At 39.5% G+C, this 22,694-nt stretch overlaps 1 protein-coding gene and 1 long non-coding RNA gene across 5 annotated transcripts in view; one reads left to right on the forward strand and one right to left on the reverse strand.

Moving 5' to 3' along the window:
* LOC140908680 (uncharacterized) overlaps positions 1-1,209 on the forward strand; it is a 32,848-nt gene extending 31,639 nt beyond the window's left edge. The window contains exon 3 of the long non-coding RNA XR_012157951.1: positions 235-1,209. This is a non-coding gene — a long non-coding RNA (uncharacterized LOC140908680). The remainder of the gene's footprint in view (positions 1-234) is intronic.
* KHDRBS2 (KH RNA binding domain containing, signal transduction associated 2) overlaps positions 1-22,694 on the reverse strand; it is a 572,215-nt gene that overhangs the window by 370,892 nt on the left and 178,629 nt on the right. The window lies entirely within an intron of this gene.

Raw genomic sequence — 22,694 nt, forward strand, 5'->3', positions numbered from 1 at the left:
TTGGAGATTGTGGTGAGGGTAGGAGTTAGGACAGGTGAGGAGTGGATTAAAAAGGTAGCAGCACCATTCTCTCTAGTGGTTCCAGAGGTATGGTGCCTACCTCAGGTTTAATTGTGAGTAAATCACGTTCCCTTGTGTGCAGTTTCTTAATCCCACCATTTAGCCCAGTATCTGTATCTAACACTATATAAATTTTCCGTTCAATTTTTCTACCTGCATTTTGTCTTTTTCTAGCTGCTCTCAAGAACAACTCTAACATCAGCAAAATAGAAGTCAGAGATGACCTGAATACAAAATGGCTATTGAACTGAATTGAAAGCACACATTTCATACAGTGTTTTCTTAGCATAGTTATCACTATTATGAAAGGTACAACATGGAAATAAAATGCCTTGTATCCATGTAAAGTAGTAAAACTATTCATAACTTGGAGGTAAATAGCTGTTGGGATGAACCTTTGTTTTAAGTCTTGCTGTTTAAGACATTAAAAAAATAAGTTAAGGGAAAATTAAAATGTTGTTACTTGAGAATGACAATGCTGTATGCCCACATAACTATGAGTTCTTGAAAATAACTTTACAAACCCTTTGGTGAAACAATTTTGGGGGAGGTTTGAGAGGTAGCTGTATTACTCTGTATCAGCAGAAAGAACGAGGAGTACTCGTGGCACCTTAGAGACTAACAAATTTATTTGAGCATAAGCTTTCGTGGGCTAAAGCCCACTTCATCAGATGCATGCAGTGGAAAATACAGTAGATAGATAGAACATGAAAAAAATGGGGGTTGCCATACCAACTCTTAACAAGACCAATCGATTCAGGTGGGCTATTATCAGCAGGAAGAAAAAAAAACTTTTGTAGTGATAATCAGGATGGCCCATTTCAAACAGTTGACAAGAAGGTGTGAGTAACAGTAATTTTTTTGTAGTGAATAATGGGCTTTGTTATTTAGATAAATTGAGACTAGATGATAAGTCTTATTTATTTTAATACTGGTAAAAGCTAGTCAGTCTTTGCATGTGTAACCCACACACCTGCTGGTTCATATCTGATGGATGACTTACATTTCAGGTGAACATTGTTCTGACTTATTTATACCTACTATATGAATTCTCCTATTTGACATGTCTTAAAGTGAATGGTCCTAAAATAAAAAGTTGTAGTTTATTCTCTGCATCTCAGATCATAAATTAATGCTTTTGATTGTTAAATAATGATGGTTCCTACAAGATTTGACACAAGACAATCAAAAATATATAAAATAAATAAATAAAATAATAAAAAAATAAACTTTTGAAGAACATTTGTAACATCCCTCTCACAAACGTGTACATTAATTTAATTTTTTGGAGAAACTGGTAATTTTTGAAAACGGACTAAAAACCCAATATCTCTAACAGAAATGAGCTGAGCTATTATTTATTATTTCTATAGGAGCATAGGTATACATATCTCTTTAAATACATAAAAATATTGCATCCCTTGACTCAAAAAGCCTAGAGTCTAAGTGAAAGGAAGTTCTATCCCTAAGATACAAAGACAGGCTTCCTTTTATTTAGAAAAAAACTTGCTGGACCTCATACTGAGCTGCATTTCAATCCCTTTGCACAGTATTGCTCTCGTGGCATAAAGGGGTTACAAAGCTGTTGGATATTTCAAGTTGGGATACAGTCATTTTGGGGGAGCCCCCATTTTGCTTCTGAGTGACCTCTTTGCAACTCCCAAAAAAGGAGACACGTGGGCAGTGTTCCCTCTAATTTTTCCCACACGTGCAGAATGAATGTTGTTATGTGCACCAATATGGAGGTGACGTGTGACATATCACCTCCATATTGGTGCACATAACAAAATTCATGTGGTGGGGGTGGGGCTGAGGAGTTCAGAGTGTGGGAGGGGGCTCCGGGCTGGGGCAGAGGTTTGGATTTGGGGGTCAGGGCTCCAGCCGGGGTGGGGGCTCTGGGGTGGGACCGGGAATGAGGGGTTTGGGATGCAGGCTGCCCCAGTGCTAAGGTGGGGAGAGAGGACGCCCCACAACTGTGTCTCCCCACAGCAGCATCTGGGCTGGGGGAGAGAAGTGCCTCTCCCCACTGAGGCAGCTCCGGAGCTGAGGCCACAGGATACATGCCCCTCCCCCAAGCCACGGCAGGGCTGGGCCGGGGAGAGGGCCAGGACAGGGGTGCCTCTCTCCCGTCCATGGCAGGTCCAGCCCTGGGTTGGGGGTGGAGTGCCCTGCAACCATCCACGGCAAGTCCTGGCCGGGTGGGTTCCCTGAGCATCTGCACAGCTTAAAAGGCGCTAACAGGGAACTTAGCATGTGGGTGTGAGGAGGAGGGGAAACTGGGCATAGTTGAAGCACATTATAATCTGGAAATCCTTAGGTGTCACATGGGCTCTGTGAGGCTGTTACCAGGTATTTTAGATTAGCCTTTGGGATTTTCCGAAGCTCACCGTGGCCAGGGCTGATGCAGAAAAAAAGTCCAGGAACAGGGAACTGCAACTGAATGATTTGAACCTTCTCATCCCCCACCTGTGGCCAGCAGAGTTGGCACAGCTGAAAATCTGTCCCACTGTTTCTAGTTTAAAAAAAATAAAATAAAAGGATTCAGTTACAGGGGAAAATTGTGAGCCTGAACAAGTTTTGTGAACCCCTCCCCCAACCCACCCAAAATTAGAGAGATTTGCTAAACCATCTCCTCCAGGAGATTGAGTCATCTGTAGGTTAGATCATTTAAAATTCTATACTCCACCACCACCTATACACATAATATATTACAAAAAGTCTGAATGATCACTTTTCTTTGTTTGTTCCATGGTATTGATTCATTTTGAGAACCATGGAAAGGGGATCAGAGAAGAATTTAAAGTACTTCAAACTCCCTCTTTATTATATTTCTTCCTTTATTGTAACAATCGTTTTCTCTTAATGCTAAGAGTTGTTTCATTCAGTAATGAAGTTCCAGTGTGTTTTATTACATTTTAAAATCAGCTAAAGAGCTACATGTGCTTTAAACTGGTGATATAAAAATGGAAGGGATACCAGATAACTATAAGAATGTGTTTGATGGCTTTAGATGCCATTACTGTTCCAGGCAATCTGCTAGATCCTGAACTTTCAAATTTCCTAGCACCCTCAGCTCAGTAATTGTTGCCAGCTCCTAATGAAAGTTGAAGGTAGTCAGTAACTTGTGAGAGGTGTTCAGCATCTTACCAAGCATTTATTTAAGAATGCTCAAGACACATATACTAGAGCTTTCTATAACAGATTTATTAAAGGGACATCCAGGAAAAAAAAACAACTGCCACCACCACTGGTATGTGATGTTCCTGATATGTCCACTAAAGGACAATTCAGGGAGTAAAGTACTACACAACACAAGGCTGGATTATTAGGCCCTTAAGCCATTCTGCAGACTTCATGACCAATTCAGAGTCATGGCATTGGTGCATGATCCTCTATTTGTAAGACTAAGGACAAGCTATCACAATCATAGAAGAGGCAGGAGATTCTGTTTCTGAGTTTGGTGCAGACACAAAGTGGGAGGGTAAAGGTGTCTCTGAGGCAACCTTGTGCCTCCATATTCTGCCCCTTGTTGGTACATGCCTTGCCCTCAGCAAAATTCAGAACTGCCTTACAGCTGGGTCTAAATTGTGTAACTTGTACCAGTTCACCCTAGGGGTCATTACATTAGCTAAGAATAGCTCAAGCATCTGCTTTGGCTATGCCTCCACCTTTTCTTGAGGCACTCGTTATGTAAATATTAGTTGATATCATAGTCTTGTGAGGCAACGCTTAGTTCAAAAATAAGGTATTTCATCCACAAAACTCTGTAATTTAGTGAATTTAGTGAATTAAGGTCCACTCAAATCTTGAAGACAGCTATTTCAAAAAGTATATATTTTGTTTCTGCTGAGATGGTAGATTATATTTTTTCGTAATTAATCCAATCCCAGTGTTCACACTTTGCTCTTAATTAAGGCTGCCTAATTGCTAGCTTGTTGGTTCATTGAAGGAAGCTCACAATAATAAGGCATATATAATAAAATAATAAATAATAAAAATAAATAATAAAAAGGGTAGTTTACAATCCACCAGATTTTTTCCCTAATAAACAGCAGACACAAATGTTCTTTCATGGTTAGTTGAAGTATCTCTCTATTTTTAAAATTTGATGTCTGGTTATTCATACTTATTAGATGTGAATATTGGTATTGCAACTCAGGTAGGAAAGGAGGCAAACCAAATCAAAATGAGCTCGTAAAAAGACCTCAAAGTAAATAAAATATTCACTAGATTCTGCATATTTATTCTATCAAAGAATCCAGCACTTTGGTTCCTCTGGGAAATTTTCATTGAAATAATGAGTATCTTACAACACTTGCTAATATCGCCTGAGTTTTTAACTATGTGCATTTTTGATGGTCAATCCAATAAACTGCCTGTCTTCTACTATTTAATAATCAACTTAAATAATTTTACAAAATGTATTTGTTCTTTTTGTTTAGGCTCCAGTCTGCTAGTACACACACCTACGTTAGTATTGAGTTCTCAGTGGGGTCTGTGATGATGTATCCTGATGCAGAATTTTGGCCTTAAGCGGGGAAAAACAATTTGTGTAATTAAATAAACGTTGTATTTTCAGCAGCCTTCAAACAATACAAATATTTCATGAGTGGGATCTTGCATGCTGTATTGTTATTTGAAAATAGGGTGACCAGATAGCAACTGTGAAAAAATGGGACATGGGGCAAGGGGTAATAGGTGCCTATATAAGAAAAAGTCCTAAAAAACAGGACTATCCCTTTTAAAATGGGATATCGGTCACCCTATTTGAAAAGTAAGCAAAAATTAACAGGGCACTTCTGTCATTTCTGTTTTGTGTTAAAGAATCACAATTTTAAACTGTATTTAGCTTCACTCATCAGTGAAGCACTTCACTAAGGTTCATAGCCTCATCTATGGAAATATTATTTACATTAGGCTGTCAGTTACTTCAGCCATTGCTCTCACCTTCTCCCCCTACAATCAAATGTTATTCTATTTATAGCCTTACTCCCAGAAACACACTCCGGACTGCTCTACTCCTTTTTACAAAGTATTTTTCACTCGGAAGCATAGTTTGTTAGCTATCAAAATGTCTGTTTCTTCCTTGATGCAATTGGTATTAGTAGGGTCTAATAAGCCTACATCTTCAAACCCTGCTCAGCAATGTCAACAGACAATGATTACTTGTGCTGCCATCTCAGAAGAACTAAAAAGATTTAGTGTACCATTAGATGAAACTAGCTTTAAATATCCAAGGTCATGTAAAAGATTTTGGATTTGTAGAGTCATAAAATATTTTGATTTTTTGTTACTGTAACACATTGAGACATAACCATATGAAAACACATTCAGTGGTATAATTAACCTATATTTACAGCTATATGATTAATTCTTTAAAAATAAAGTTAAGTAGGCTATACTGTACAGTGGACTGCTACAGCAGCTTTTTAACTGCTTTTTGCTGACCTAAAGAGTAGTCTAGACATTTACTGAATGATTACCATGGTGTCCATATTAAAATAATCATATATCCCATTGTTGTTATAAAATCGTGAAACAAAGCTTGTTGTTCTTAGCACCTCTTCAGATAATACCGTGTTTCAGGTTTTATGGGAGAATTTTTTTATAGTTCCCTATAAAATCAATTTCTTCTTTAAAAAAGAATTTGTTTATTCCTTCATAGAAATCAAGTAAAGGAGAGAACTATTTCCATGCAGTGGGAGCAGGTTTTCAGTTTAATTATAGTGGCACTATAGAACTGTTGAGGCAGTTTTGACATTTCCATTATAAACTCTTATTTCTGGTTATAGTAGAATGGAATTGTCTCTGCCAATAAGGTCACAGAGACACTTACAGTTACTGATGTATAACTAATTTTTTCATGTATGCAAAAATCCTTGCACTAATTGGCTGAGAAGATCTGATCTGCGTAATCTCTTACACATCTTTATCGATAACTATTGTGTGCAAATCCCTTAACTATGATTGGTTGACAGCCATTATTAGCCAATCACAGCATAATAATTTGCACAACCACTGTATGGTTATTTCTCAAGAAGTGCGGAGCGAATATGTAAATAATTTTGCAGAGGCTGCTCTACTCTGTTCAGATCGGTTCACAGTTACACAGAGTGCCTGCTTTGTGCACACTACAGAGGAAACATTCCAAATTTCACATGAGAGAATAAAACACAGAAAGCAAACAAACTGGGCTGTAAAATTGTTAAAGGACAATTTGCTGTTAATCAGAAACCAAATGAATGAGAGCTGCTGCTTTCCTCCTGCCTATACAACCTGTTGGCCACGGTCACTCCTCCCCTCTCCCCAGCACTTTCCCATACTTTTATAAGTGAGGAAGGCACTTGGGCCAAAAGGAGGATTCCATATTATGCTTGTGTCATAAATATAAAGGGGAGGGTAACCACCTTTCTTTATACAGTACTATAAAATCCGTCCTGGCCAGAGGTAAAATCCTTTAACCTGTAAAGGGGTTCAGAAGCTAAGGAACCTCGCTGGCACCTGATCCAAAATGGCCAATGAGGGGACAAGATACTTTCAAATCTGGAGATGGGGGAAACAGGCTTTTGTCTGTTGGTCTGTGTGATACCTTTGCTGGGAACAAATCAAGGATGCAAGCTCTCCAACTCCTGTAAAGTTAGAAAGTAATCTAGATAGAAAATGCATTAGGTTTTCTTTGGTTTTTGCCTTGTAAATTTGCTGTGCTGGAGGAAATGTGTATTTCTGTTTTTGTGTCTTTTTGTAACTTAAGGTTTTGCCTAGAGGGATTCTCTATGTTTTGAATCTCACTGCCTGTAAGATTATCTTCCATTTTGATCTTACAGAGTTGTTCTCTTATCTTTTTTGTTGTTGTTGTTGTTCTTATAATAAAGTTCTCATTTTTAAGAATCTGATTGAATTTTTTGGGTCTTACAAATCCAAGGGGTTTGTGCTCATTTTGTTTAGTCTCAATCCTCCCCAGGAAAGGGGATGTAAGGGTTTGGGGGGATATTTTGGGGAAATAGGAACTCCAAGTAGTCCTTTTCCCTGGTTCTTTGTTAAAGCACTTGGTGGTGGCAGTGTTTTACTTAATCCAAGGGCAAAAACTTTGTGCCTTGGGGAAATTTTAACCTAAACTGGTAGAAATAAGCTTAGGGGATCTTTCATGTGGGTCCCCATATCTGTACCCTAGAGTTCAGAGTGGGTGAGCACTCTTCATCCTGTGCACTGAATGAGAGTGAGATCCTGTAGAAAATGTGTGTGATCACATAATTACAGACTGTAATGAAGGTTGCACAGGCAACTTTAAATCTAGCTTTTATGCTAGAGTCACAAAGGGACTTAGGTGCTAACTGCCTTTTTAGGAGTCTTTATCCAATATTTAGGCACCACTGACATTCACAAAACTACCAGCTGTTTCTAACCCAGTAGTTGCCCTAAATTTCTATAGGCACTTAAGTTTCTGCCAATGGGCATCCATAAAACTGGCTAAGTCTTTATACCACCTCACAGCTGATGAGCTATTTGGAGCCATAGCTCATTCCTAAGCCTCAGCTGGAGTCTCAAACTAAACATTTGCTGACTTCTTGCCTGATCCAGTAGGCATGCTCTGAGCACATGTACCCTGCACAAAGGATGGCTGTGGACAAGCAGACTGGAAATTTTAGAGGCTGGCTGGTATGTCCTGGAATGACCAAGCCCAGTGACTAGGGCACTCATTCAGAATGTGGGAGACCCAGATCTGAATCCCCGCTCTGCTTGATTTTGAGCAGAGACTTGTACCCAGGTCTCTCCTATACCAGATTAGTGCACTGAACACCAGACTATCAGGTGTTCTAGGGCAGTGGTTCTCAAAGTCAGTCCATCGCTTGTTCAGGGAAAGCCCCTGGTGGGCCGGGCCGGTTTGTTTACCTGCTGCGTCCGCAGGTTCGGCCGATCGCAGCTCCCAGTGGCCACGGTTCACCGCTCCAGGCCAATGGGAGCTGCGGGAAGTGGTGCGGGCCGAGAGATGTGCTGGCCGCCCTTCCCGCAACCCCCATTGGCCTGGAGCGATGAACAGCGGCCAGTGGGAGCCGCAATTGGCCGAACCTGTGGACGCGGCAGGTAAATAAACTGGCCCGGCCTGCCAGGGGCTTTCCCTCAACAAGCGGCGGACCGGCTTTGAGAACCACTGTTCTAGGGTGGGTCTCTCTCAAATCTCTACAGACTAGGGACCGAATGGCTAGACAGCAGTTCTGCAGAAAAGGACCTAGGGGTGACAGTGGACGAGAAGCTGGATATGAGTCAGCAGTGTGCCCTTGTTGCCAAGAAGGCCAATGGCATTTTGGGATGTATAAGTAGGGGCATAGCGAGCAGATCGAGGGACGTGATCGTTCCCCTCTATTCGACATTGGTGAGGCCTCATCTGGAGTACTGTGTCCAGTTTTGGGCCCCACACTACAAGAAGGATGTGGATAAATTGGAAAGAGTCCAGCGAAGGGCAACAAAAATGATTAGGGGACTGGAACACATGACTTATGAGGAGAGGCTGAGGGCACTGGGATTGTTTAGCCTGCAGAAGAGAAGAATGAGGGGGGATTTGATAGCTGCTTTCAACGACCTGAGAGGTGGTTTCAGAGAGGATGGTTCTAGACTATTCTCAGTGGTAGAAGAGGACAGAACAAGGAGTAATGGTCTCAAGTTGCAGTGGGGGAGGTTTAGATTGGATATTAGGAAAAACTTTTTCACTAAGAGGGTGGTGAAACACTGGAATGCGTTGCCTAGGGAGGTGGTAGAATCTCCTTCCTTAGAGGTTTTTAAGGTCAGGCTTGACAAAGCCCTGGCTGGGATGATTTAACTGGGAATTGGTCCTGCTTCGAGCAGGGGGTTGGACTAGATGACCTTCTGGGGTCCCTTCCAACCCTGATATTCTATGATTCTGTGATTCTCCTGTTCAAGCTCTTCCACTTTGCATAAATAACAATAAATATATTGAATGGAGCAGGAGCTTGCACCTGACTCACCCACATCTCAGCGAGTGCCTGGACTGTAGAACCGCTCTCTCTTTCTGGTCTAATGAATCCAAATCAGGTAGAGGGATACGAAAATAGGTCTGACTCAGGCCGACACCAGTAGTTTCTCACCAGTGCCAAATACAGAGGTAATATAACTTTCTCCCTCCTATCTAAGATTCCCATTTATACATCCAGTGATCACATTAGTCCTTTTGGCCACAGTGTTGCAGTGGGAGCTCATATGCAGCTGATTATGTACAATGACCCTCAAGCCTTTTTCTGATCCGCTCCACAGACCTCCACCATGAGAGCTTATAGTATAAAAGCAGTAGCAAACTTATACTATATTTGTACCAGCCACCTGAGGGGCATTGAGATATATATATTGCCAGTGGGTTTGACAGCTATTTGCTCGACAGACAAGAAATATCTGGGTTATGGAAAGCAGAGTTCTGTAGTGGTTTGGTTATAAACCCTTCTGCCCCAGCCCCCACAGTTTGTTTCTGTCTCCTGGGCCTATCTAATCTTTCCTGCACTGTGCCTCTCTCCACTGTGTTCCTAACCTAGCCCCAGTAACCTTCTGCATTCAAGTTAAACTGACTCTTACATGTTGCCTGGATGCCAGAGATGGGGTCATTGAGACTACAGGAGAGACAGACTTCTATCTTGCCATTCCAGTACCTCACAACACAGCAGCCCCCGGTTATAAGAAAATGCAAATGCAGGGAATGTCCTGCTCAACCCCAGCATCACTGGGATGGAGCATGCTCATTTGGCTAACACGTAACAGCTGTGACGAGATGCTCATTGTAGATGGAATCTGCAGAGAATAATGCTGCCAACCTTTAAGAAGCCTCTATTAGCATGTGCAAACTGAAATTTTCAGAGGCTTATAATTTGGCAAAATTTCGGTGGATTTTCATGGTGTGGGCAAAAAGTCCCTCCTGCCTAATTTCAATTTTAATTTTCTCCAAAATGAATGATGGTATTAGGGCTTCCCAATTAAACATTTGTGAGAATTTTTTAACATGAACAAACCAATGTATTTTTCCTTAGTTTCATGCTTGGAAATGTCTGAATGCTTTTGGCTGAAACATTCAAAACAATTCAGCCTAAGGAAGACAGGGAAATCGAAAAATTCAGCCTCAGAGGTTAAACTTTGGCAAAATTATGCACAACTGAAAACAGGTTCTCTTATTGTAAAGTGTTAGGCAACCCAAGCTATGGATTTATCAACCAGGTCTGAGTATAATTCCTGTTGTTATAATTCATGACATTTCCCTATTTTTTTTCCCTCTCTTTCTTGTTGGGTGTGTGGGGGTGTGGGTGGACCGGAGGGAGTATGGGGAGGTATGCAGCAGATGACCATTTTCTGTATGTTTTATTGTTTGATTGTTAACTCTGTCCCTGACATAAAACCGCTATTGCTTTTTAAAGGTTAGAATGAACAATGTATTATGTTTCTGAATTGTATTTCATGTATCTGATTTAGCTCCTGATCCTGCAATCTGATATACACAGGGCTAGACCCTTAACCCTATATGAAGTCACATTAGAGTCAGTGGAGTTCTGTATATGTGCAGACATGGGTTAGACTGCAGGATCAAGGCCTTAGAGTGTAAGTGCTTTGGGAAGGGATTATGCTTTCCTCTACATGGTAAAGAATATACTGACTGACTGCAATAAATGAATCATTCAGTGAAATAACATGACATGATATAATGGTATCTTTAAGGAAAACAAAAGGAAATTAAACACTTAAGATATTTTTAAATTAGTATTCAAGTTGAGGAAAAACCCCACATAACACATTTGTGATTAAAATTACCCTTTATATATTCTCATCATGCCTGTGCTTATTATTTTGCAAAGGATCTCCTTGTATTGAACAATATTAAATGCTCCTAGGAAGACACTTATCAACACGACTTATATACTGTATTTTGCAGCATTTATGTAGTATTAAAACTATAATCTCTTTCTAAAAAGACTTCCAAGGTACATATGATTATTCATTTATTTTTGTTTAACAACCTGAGAAATCTGCAACAAATAAAGGGCAACTGAATTTATAGCACTCAGGGACAAAAAGACTACCTACATCAGCATATTACACAGAAAATGAAGGGTGTTATAATGACAGGTGAAGTACCTCGACACAATCGCATTATGCTGATTCTCAAAAAGCTGTTGATTGCCCAGCCTCTGATGCTGGTAATACTGTACATTTGTGCATATGGGGATCATTTTGGATGAGAGGAAAACCAATTTTCACACTCCCAGAAAACAAATTACTCGTATAGCAGGTCACTACAGTTACAATGGCAATAGCTTTATGCAACTAGAGTACAGAAAGAGAATCTAACATAAAGAAATTAGATAGGAAGACTATCCTATAATTTTAATTAATATTTTCAAAAGAAATAATCTTTAAACAAAATATATGGAATAATTATAATTTATCATTTGTTTGTGCCTTAACACATTACAGTAAAAAATGTGCATTTCTAACTTTCAACATTGTTTGGCTTATTCTAGTTTCATAACTGACAGTTAAGTATTTTGATACAGATTCTTAGTGATAAACAACAGAGACGGGAAACAGTTAGAATTTGCATTTGACCTCTTTGTACACAGTGAGTTATTTAGCTCGGTATCTTCATTTGAAAATCTTCAGTGTAATCATAAACAAACTGCAAAACCCATAAGATCCCCCAAACGAACAGCCTTAAGTGCCTATCTGGACTTCATTTCTAGACATGAAAAAAATTCAGAGAAACCAGATGAATAAGTCAAATTAATAAGCAAGAAATTCACCCTTATCATTCTCATATCCTGATTGCAGTAGTAGAATATTTTGTTTTGGATTTACTTAGCCATAAAAGAATACACACTTTTGATAGGAGCGAATGTAGGCATTTGGAGATTAAAGAAACAGAAAACGTAACTTTCTGGGCTGAGGATTTCATTTTGAAGTGTGGACTCACAGGGTACACTTCAGATCAAAACATTTTTTTTTGGTAACCACACATTAAATGGCCTATGTACCCAGCATCCCCTTCCATCAAGTTAAGGGAGAATAGTGTGGGTGTAGAGGGCTAGCACGAGGCCTATGTTGGGCTGAAATAGGATTTATGTGGGTCATAAGCAACTGTGTCAGCACTCAACTGAGGGGTCTGAGTGCTTAATTTACCCTGAACTGCTTCTCTTGGAGGGAAGCAGTGAAAGCAATGTAAGAACTCTGGAAGCCTATTCTTTTCTGCAAAATAGTTTAGGAAGTCCCTCTGATTTAGAGTGCAATGAGACAATTTCAGTGTAAACCGGATTTAATGAAGGTGTCCTGTCTGGGATGGCATAACACTTAGGAACATATTTCCAGGTATCCACAGTTGGTGATTTGAGCCTAATTATGAAATATAGAGTTTAAAATGTAAATTGGGCCAGCATTCAGCTTTTCAATGGGAGAATATTATGACCTAGAGGTTCCTGAAAAGTTGAAAGAGTCTTTCAAATCTCTGTGGGCAGCCAGAGGCTAGAGTAATACTTCAGAAAAGGCATGTCTACACTTACCAAGTAGATCAGAACTGCGGCAATCGATGCAGCGAGTGTCGATTTAGCGGGTCTGGTGAAGACATGCTAAATCGATCGGAGAGCACTCTCCCATCGATTCATGTACTCCACCTCTCCGAGAAGCATAAGAGATGCTCTCCCATCGACACAGCACAGTGTAGCCACCACAATAAGTGGATCTAACTACTTCGACTTTAGTTATGTTATTCATGTAACTGAAGTTGCATAACTTAGATCAATTTACCGTGGTAGTGTAGACCAGCCCTAAGTCTCAGCTTGGGACCTTACTAGAGGTGTCTACTATTGTCAGGAATCTCAGACTGTACTCATGGGTTCAGAGTGCCCAACAGATGCCAAAACCAAGGATACAGCACTGCTGTTCAGACTAACAAAGCAGGAGTTGAAAAGTGAACTAGGATACAATATATAATACGATGTTTCCCAACCAGTCGGGTGCTACACTAGCTTAACAAATTGAATTCCCTGGGCATGCCAGCAGTGTCCAATTTCTGGTGTATGCTTTAACCTGAAATGGATCCTGGGTTGCTTCAAAGGCTATTCTTGGGGGAAATGAGCTTCTGCAGAGCATCATGGTCCTACCCAGAGGTTCATTATTAAACACCTGCTCCATTACTAAAGACTGTATTAAGTTGAAAAACTCCCAATGATCACAAAGACAGAAAGATTGAGCCCTGAGATAAAGAAAAGTAGCCTCATGTACCACTCCCAAAATTCTGACATACCCAGTACTCATAAACATATTAGTGTTTGGGAACAATTGATCAAGTACTTAGCACTTGTTAGCTAATGATTAGATAACACCTGGGAGGGAAACTAGCTTTCTTATTCTCATAAAGAACCTGTAGCATTCATAGAATCCCAGTTCAAATGGTAATCTATTTCCACATATGGGAGTCAACGCCAACTGAGACATCAGAATACGGAGGGTTGCAAACTCAACTTTTTTGGGAAATGTCATTGCTGAACATTCAGAGGGTTTTGTCTCAGTCTGCTAGCAGACAGACTATCCCAACTGTCTGAACTGCTGTAGGAAAACAATAAGATAATAAAACCTGTTTTTGATGGTAATAATCCTAAAATCATTGCCATAACTGTGAGATTTTTCATTTAGTTTAATCTAGTAACACACACAATCTATTTGCTTCTTCAAAGCTGGTTTCATAACTGCAGGAGGAACTCTGGAGCAGATGTGATAGTGGTAAGTTTTCAATGAGTTCTTATAGTATTGAATTTAATTCTGGTGCAAGGAGGTTAATTCAATACACATATTACATGTGTCTTTTTGTGTATAAGATGTTTGGTTTTATTATTGATATTGGACAGTACACTGTGCTTAGTTTTCACTGGCTTAGAACTGCAGCGTTCTGCCGGCAGCAGAAAATAAGCTGTTTCCAAAACTCTGTGAGGTCTTCCTGGTGGAGAGCTCCAGGAGCGGGAAACACATACTGCTGCTAAACTGAGGCCTGCTTGTGACTGAGGATGAGAGGGACTGGGAATGAATTGAAACCTCAGGGCCTGATGTACTGAAAGTTGCAGTGTTATTGGTTGAGCTACGAGGACTTTTCCTTCCTGGTAGACTGCCCTGAATCTGAGTCCAGTGTCCACACAGATTGGGAATGTGCATGCTAACCTAAAAGACATCATTGAAAGAGGCAATTTTTAGTGAGCTGAGATACACGGTATAACCAAAGGGACTTAACTCTTACCAAGCAGAGTTAGAAGGCTGCAGTGAGGGTATTTCACAGTTTAAAACAATATTGCAAAAATGCTACAATGTCAGTTACTCTCTCCCTTATATAAACAATGAACACGTTCATGTGCAAGATAATAGGCACGTTAAATAAGTCAATGTAGAAAAAGTGATTTGTACTGCACCATCACACAACTAATCACTGACCACTGGCTGAGCTAATTGCTGATAAATGTAAATATAATAGGCTCTTCTGATAAGACTCATTGCATCAAGGTTAGAGGTTCAGTGTGGTGAGACATTTTTACACTTTACCAACCTTTGCTGCTGTGCTGAGTTTTAGGGTAGCGTATCATTTCCTGGAATATTGACAGAAAGTCCTTGGGGAACTGAAAGTAAATGTAAATGAAGAATACTGTTGTCCTGCATTTACCACAGTAAATATGTTTGTTCAAAGAAAAAGACAGCTTGTAGTAGAAGTAATGCCAGTTCGCTTGTACCAGTTACACTGGATTTATTGTTCAAGATAGTTCAAATATATGTGAAAGTCATCCCTCTAATATTGTGCAGGCCAGTGTGACCTTGGATTAGGGACCACTTGCAGTGAATACCAGCTGTACAAACAAAAGCAGTACAGAAGAAGTAGTATTACTTGGAAACCTAACTATTCACCTATTAAGGAATTGGTGTACCTTGATCAGTGTGTGGGTACCTCTGCTTTTGACTCCTTTACCCATTGAACATTCCAGGATAGTGAATATGTTTTATGTCCACTTGATAGTTACATTCTATCATTTTTCTTCCTACATAATGTGAAAAATCAGTTTTACATCAGGTCTTATAAAGAAGCCTAATTGTAAATGTTTAAGGCTCACCTGTAGTACTCCTTTATAAGCAGTCTGTCTTATATATTTTCTCTTCATCAGCTGCAGTGTTAACAGCAGGTAGCAGAAAATTGACAGGATGAAGAATGTACTCACTAACAGGGAATTTACATATCCCTAGCTCATGCATCATCACAGCTTACACAAGTTTTAATGACTCTTCTGAACTGACAAGATGATGATTCTCCCACTCTATGGGACTAATCAGAACCAGTAAAATGCTTCAGTGACCAAAATTGGAGTGAAACTTGCATAAGTAGTTATCTTGCCTTAAAGACAAATGGGGATACTGGAGGTTCATTTAGTTTCTCTCAATTACAATATCCATTGAAATAGAAATCCCTCTCACAGAAGGCAAGGCAGACATGTGGAATTCAAATGGAATAGGAAAGAAAAGTGGAAATAATCTAAGTGAAAAAGACACCTGAAATGTATACACTCTAAGTAGTGCATAGAACTGTCCTTCTGCTGCTGTTATCCTTTATTAACAAATAATATACATGATGAAATTTCCCAAGGAACAATAGCCTGTCTACACACTGTCTACAAATGAATAATTTGTGAATAAATCAAAATGATCTTGTGCCAGGTTCAAAATTAAACAAAGAGAGTCTGAATCTGTTACTGCTACAATAAATATTTCTAAACCAAAGCATCAGATTAGCATTGAAGATTAAAGATGGAAGATGTCATCTTTTTTTTTCTTTCAAAATAAAATACTATTTGTATTTTCTGTGATTTCACTAAGAAAGGAACACAAAATAGGTTAAACTGACAGATGTCTCTAGAAAGACAACACCTCATATGGTTTTGAAGGTCAGTGGCTGGCCAGTGGCCGCCCAGTAGACTAATCTATCCAGAATAATAAGCCAAAAAAACCAACCAACCAAACAAACAAACAAAAAAGCCTTTCTTCCTTCATCAGGCCTAATATAAATAAATAAAAGATCCATGCTCGGCAGTTGTGGATCTGTTCAGAGGATGGGAAATTCATGTAAATGAGCTCCTCCCTAATCAGATAATATATCTCCATAGCCAAATCTTCCCTTTCCTCTGGAACAGCTCATCTTAGAAAAGGCAAAGCTCCAAAGCCTTGGTGCCTCCATGGGCCAGCAAACTGGGCTGGTGATGTTTGGCTGACGACCATATATACTTAATCCATTCAGGCACACCCTGTGCAGACAATGGTGTGAGCTGCAGGTGTGGCTCAAGTGCGGCATATAGTCCTTACTGTGTCCACTAAAATTATAGTAACAAATCTCGTAGTTATAAGTTTTGAAAATCTGTCACTTACCTTTTGAAAGTGTGAATATATATAGCTTGTATATAAATCCATAAGATTTGATAGAATTAAAATGTACATATAATTGTCCTAATATCTCCCCACAAATTACCTCCTGCTCAAGTAGCATAACATTTTCCCTTTCCACGAACATAGGAACAAATAAACTACCTACAAATCTTATAAATTAGCTCCAAGGCTTTTTTTCCCTGCATAATCCCTTATATACAAGCAAACAGAAGTTGACTCTTTGTCCTTAGAGAGTGTAGTATTTCTGACAAACAACACAGGTTTTTTTTAATCGTCATGGAGTTCTGTAGGAAAAAAAAAACAGTAAATCACACTGATTAAGTGGTGGGGAAATAAATTAGCTTGAGCAACTCCATAGCAATCCTTTCTTCAGGAGCATGTTTTTGTTTCCCAGTTTCTGCTCTCGCCTGTTTCTTTTGTTACAAATCCTACGAGCACTGTCTAATTTTTTAAAACAAATCTTTTTTTTTTTTTTTACAGATCTCCCTAGGCAAATTATTTTAATGGAATTTACTCAGATTTCAAAATAACAATTCGTGTTCAGCAACCAGACTGTAAGGGGTACTGTATTATAACAGCATAGAGGTCTAGCTCTCTCCTCCTCTGTGTGCCTAACTTGTATAGACACTGATAGAAATTATGTACCATATGGAGAACAGAATAAACCTCACAATACACAACATAAGAAGAAACAGCAACAATATATTATTCTACAACGTGACATTTTTAATTATTTTTGGAGACTATAAAAATATTAGAGAGAGATATAGATGCACACAAACACAGACACAATGTGTGTGCATAGCTACCTATGTGACTGCAACATTAAAGATAACAAAAAGTAGGGAAATGCAAAAGATAAATGACCACCACAGTATTAATGCATTCATCCTGTATATCATCTTGGGGGACAAGAGAGTAGAGCGGTTGTTTTTTGGGCAGTGTCTTTTTGTGTGTGTCTGGAATATATATGTAACAACACAAATAATGACCATTATGCAACATATTTAAAAAGACATTACATATAAAATAGGAAGAAAACAGTTAATATCTTCTTGTAGGCTTCTATGCTTGACTCACATGTGCATGAGGCACTGATCTTTTGCATTTCAATACTTTTGTGATATTAACTGTGCAACTAGAACATTACATTAATATGGTCTTTGATCCCGGGAAGTTTTATGTAATGAGATTACTCACGTTCATAAAGTTAAGCACAGGCATAAGTCTTTGCAGGATAGGAGCCATGTTAGTTAATTTCCAAGGTTTTGTGTGAATGAATGAATGGTCACTTTGGAAAGCACAGGTATGTTTTCTTGTACCTCCTGTCTAGTGTCTCTATGAAGTATGCATTATTTTAACTGTATCATTAGTATATATACCACTGATGGGCAACATGCGGCCCGTCAGAGTAATCCGCTGGCAGGCCGCCAGACAATTTGTTTACAGTTGCCTGGCCACCCACAGCTCCCAGTGGTCGCGGTTTGTGATTCCCGGCCAATGAGAGCTGCAGGCAGCTGTGCAAATGTAAACAAATTGTCTGGTGGCCCGTCAGCAGATTACCCTGATGGGCCCTGTGTGGCTCCCGAGCCGCATGTTGTCCACCACTGATATATACACACTTTATATAATACACATTTAACAGGGGCACTGGATCATTGTTTACAAGAAATGTATCAATGCCTGAGGAGGTCAGCCTGGGATGACTTCTCCACTTAGGTAAAAGCATCATGAGGCTTTTGTGCCCTTTTCCAATGCACTTTGGAGAGAGGCCAAAGAGATAGCTGGAAATCTGGAGAAGAAAATACCAGTTTCCAAGCACAGAAAGTGATTGGGTGAAAACCAGGCTACAATACAGATAAAATGGCAACCTTAACAACAGCACTCATTACTAGCTAGAGCTGCCATCTAATTATATCCACCTAATCATTCATTTAGCTGGAAGATTGCAAAATGCCAGCTTTCCAAGGGTTAAATTTACTAAATTATGTTAATTATTTTTAAAAATTAAATGGAATCTCTCAAACAAAATGACATTTTGACAGTGAATACTTAACTTTCATTCCACATTTACACAATTTACTTTGTAACTGAGTGAAAGGTAAGGTTTGGAATAATTCAGTGGTGACAGGTATTTATGTGAAGAAATGGGCAAGAGTTTTGAGAAATTAGAGATGAAAAAAGCTATAACAACACAGGCCTTGATCTTGCCAAGTTCATGAGCGTAGACAGACCACTCTACTAGCACAGAACCCCACTGATATGGGTGGTATGGGCTCTGGGAAGGAATATATGAGTTTGAAGGACCAGGGCCAAAGAGACCGGCCCACTGGAAATGCAGGATATAGTTCCCCAACAGAGAATGTCTCAAATATTAATGTAATAAAAAACACCTGAACTTAGCTGAATAAGAAAAAAGAGATTTATGTTGTATGAGCACTAGTGTGTGTACCTACACAGATATGTTATATAAATGAATGCCTTGAGCCTTCAACATGTTACATGAGAACAGATCTGTGAACCCACATGCAAAAAGCTGCAAGATTGGTCCTAACTATCATAACTGACTTAGTTACATGCAAAATATCCAAATCCCCCTCCCTTTAAAATATATTCTTGAAAAATAAAAATGAGGACCCAGATTCTTCCACATTTGTTGAGGAAAACATGTGCAAGTGAGAAAAGTGGAACTAGAAAGGCTGAAAGCAGATGCATACCACGTGGACAAGAATCCATACCATTCACAGTTAAAGGAATAAGCATAATGGCAAAGTAGGGCATATAAGCAAATGCAAACTGGTTTAGCTGAAAACCATCACATCTGACACTAGAGAGAGAATAAGAGTGTGCTATGGGCAGCCAACGAACAGAGAGAATGTATACATGACACAGTGAAGGCTATTTAGTGTATACAAAAAGGACAAAGACAACATCAGTTACACAGATTTGCTTCTATAAAGCTTTATAACTAGCAATGGGGTAAGAAGGTGAAATGTGATGGTGTGCAAAAGAAAAGACACCTCTGACTTTAGTAGAGCTATGCCAATTAATACCACCTGAGGATCTGGCCCCTCATATATAAGGTGCAGGTTTAAAACTTTAGGGCCAATTGCCAAAGTTATTTAGGTGCCTAACAATACAGATAAGTGCCTAGTGGCAGAATGCCAAGTTACACATCTAACTTGATTTTCAGATCTGCCTAAGTGAGTTAGGCGCCTATTCTGCTTAGGTGGTTTTAGAAATCCCACTAGGCACCTCTCTCAATCTTTAGGTGCCTTAATACCTTTAAAAATCTGGCCCCAAAATGATATTGACACCTAATGAGGACAACAATAACATTACAAAGGACAGAATAAACTAGTGTGTGAAGACCTAGGCAACAGGATGGACATGCGAGAAATTGCTACACCAGCTCCTGTTAATGCTCATTTACTCCGTACAAAAGTTAAGTATAAAGCAGTACACCTCTGTGTGTGTTTTGAAGGCCTGACTATGTTGCAAACCAGCTCAGCTTACAATCGGTGCCCAAAAGAAAACTCCTATGTGTCTCTCAATATGAATAATAAATTCTAGCTTATGACCCTCATTTTTATTGTAATTCATTATTTTGTTTTTAAAGAGTACAGTGGCCCTGTTTAACAATGGCCATCTGAAGATGGTCAGGTGCCACTATTTCCATGGAGATACAGAGGTGTCATGACATGATATGTAATATGTTGAGGCCACTTCCTCTTTGTGAAAAGAGATGAGAGTTTATGCCAGCCTCCATCTCAGTTGTTCATCTGGCTGTGGTAGGGGTGGAGAGATGGCAGGCAGTGATTTTTCCAGATTCTAATTCCAAACCCTGTGTCGAGCAAGAGGTAATAAGAAAAAAAAGAGATTGTGAAAAATCATGATACAAATCTTAGCAAGATTTAGGAAGAGTATAGATAGGGACTATGATGAAGAAAGTGGTACAAGCACCCTTGTACTATGGGCAGTGGCTCAAGAGTCACAGTTTAGCTATCCATTAGTCACAATTCAGCTATCCATTTCTTTCTAAATCTTTTGACTCTATTTCAAGGTTTAACTGTTTTCAGTTCTGCATGTTAAAAGTTGCCATACTGCCATGCATATTGATTGCTGCAGCTTGTACTGTACAGTGGTGTACAGCTGGGGACAGGAAGGGCTGCTTCCATAACCCATGGCTTACTAAGTCTTCCTTACAGATAGCTTAAAATAATGACCATGGAAACAGCAAAAGCATTTGATATTTGCATATCTTGTCATCCAGAAAGTTTAAAGCACTGTTTTTATAGGCTGCAGCTTTAAAGAAAACCTGAGAAAAAAGGAAAAGACACCGACATGCTTGGAGGCTTTAAGGACCCAGAAAAAGAACATGGAGTGGTATTAAAGTATGACCACTGTTCTTCTTCAGAGCACAATAACATGGGCATTAATTTTACAGGGGACACCTTGAGGGCAGATGGAGAGCTTCAGTCCATCAACTGTATCAATTTGACTGCAGTAGCAAATTCCCCACCTTGTTACCCTAAACAGATGGAAGTTTAGACCTTCTAAACTTTTTTTTAACCTGTAATTTTAATCCAGTCAATACTAGTCTATGTTTCTTCTTTCATCTTGTCCTGGATATAGGATTCCCTATCACTTATTGAGAGGAAGTGTTTTCCAGAAGACCTAACCCAGCACAACATGAGGTTGCTAGATTCACAGTGTCAGGTGGCTTTTAAAAACACAAGTTAATCATTGATCAACTGTAGCATTAGAAAAAAGAATGGTTCACTTTTAAATTGTCCTTTTTGGCAAATACTTTGTATACTGCCAAAACACCAACCAACCAGCCACCAGAAAAACTTACAGAAGAACAGGATAACCCAGTAAATGGAACAGCATTCTTCTAAGGCTACGTCTATACTATGAGCTAGGGGTCTAATTCACAGCTCTCACAGACGTACTCAAACCTGTTGTCTTCGAGCTAGCACACTGAAAATAGAAGTACCGCCACAGTGACATGGGCAGCTGCAGCAGCAGCACAAGTTAGCCATCTTGAGTACATACTCGCAAGATTCAGGCAAGTTTGTACTCAGGACAACTATCCCATCCTACCACTGCTGCCCCCCTTTCTACCACTGCAGCACTATTTTTAGCATGCTAGCTTGATGAAAGCTAGCAGGAATACAACTAAACAAGCTGGGAATCACCACCCTGCAGCTTCTAGTGTAGGTGCAACCTAAGAGAGAGTGGCCTTAGGCCCTGATTTAACAGTCTATCCCTATTCAGTAAAACACTTATACAAGTGTCTAATTTTAATGTGCTTAAGTACATAGTTAAATGCTTTGCTGATGGGCTTAAGCATGGGATGGACTAAAGCATGTGCTTAAATACTTTTGCTGAACTAGATTCTTAGGGCCTGATCTAAAGCCTATTGAAATCACTGAGAGTGTTTTTTAAACCAAGCACAGTACAGTTCATGAGGCTGAATGTGCTTAATTAAGTCACTTTTCCGAACCCTTTATCCTAGGGAGGCTGTGCAATCAATTAGTCAACATAGGTAAATTAGAGAAGCTTGAGGTTTCCTCTAACTTGCTCCAGTGGCCGATGGAACTCAGAGGCTTATATTGAGTTAAGGATAAGCACAGCACAGGGATAGCCTGGCCCTGCCTTCTATGCCCCACTGTGCGTAGCTCTGGTAGCATTAAAGGCACTTTGAGCTGGAAACATAGTGCAAAGGGGCCATAGCATGGCACAGGATCTGTGACCATAATTTTAAAATACATTTTATAATTAGTTCCAAACTTCCCAGAATTTATTCCCCCCAGAGCTGAGATGCGCCTTATGAAATTTCAGGGGCTCATTGTTTTCTAGGGAAAATGATAGGGAGTGGGGAAGGAGGGAAATTGGGTTTAACTATAGAGCTGCTGCATAATTAACTGTCAGGATATGAAATAATCCTGTCTGCCTGGAATAAAGGGAAAGAAGATATGAAGAGTTAGGTTAACTGTCCAGAGATTCCAGATTATATACATATATGTACATATTCCCACAAAGATATTACTTGTGTGGAGTACGGAGTCTAGTTATGAGATAACAAACCAAAGCACAGTTAATACAACTAACACTGGAAGAGAAGAAGGAGGATGAGGAAAAGAAGAACAACCACTACTTGATTGAATTTTTGAGACCAA

This window comes from Lepidochelys kempii, chromosome 3, assembly GCF_965140285.1.
Source record: "Lepidochelys kempii isolate rLepKem1 chromosome 3, rLepKem1.hap1, whole genome shotgun sequence".
Lineage (NCBI taxonomy): Eukaryota > Metazoa > Chordata > Testudines > Cheloniidae > Lepidochelys > Lepidochelys kempii.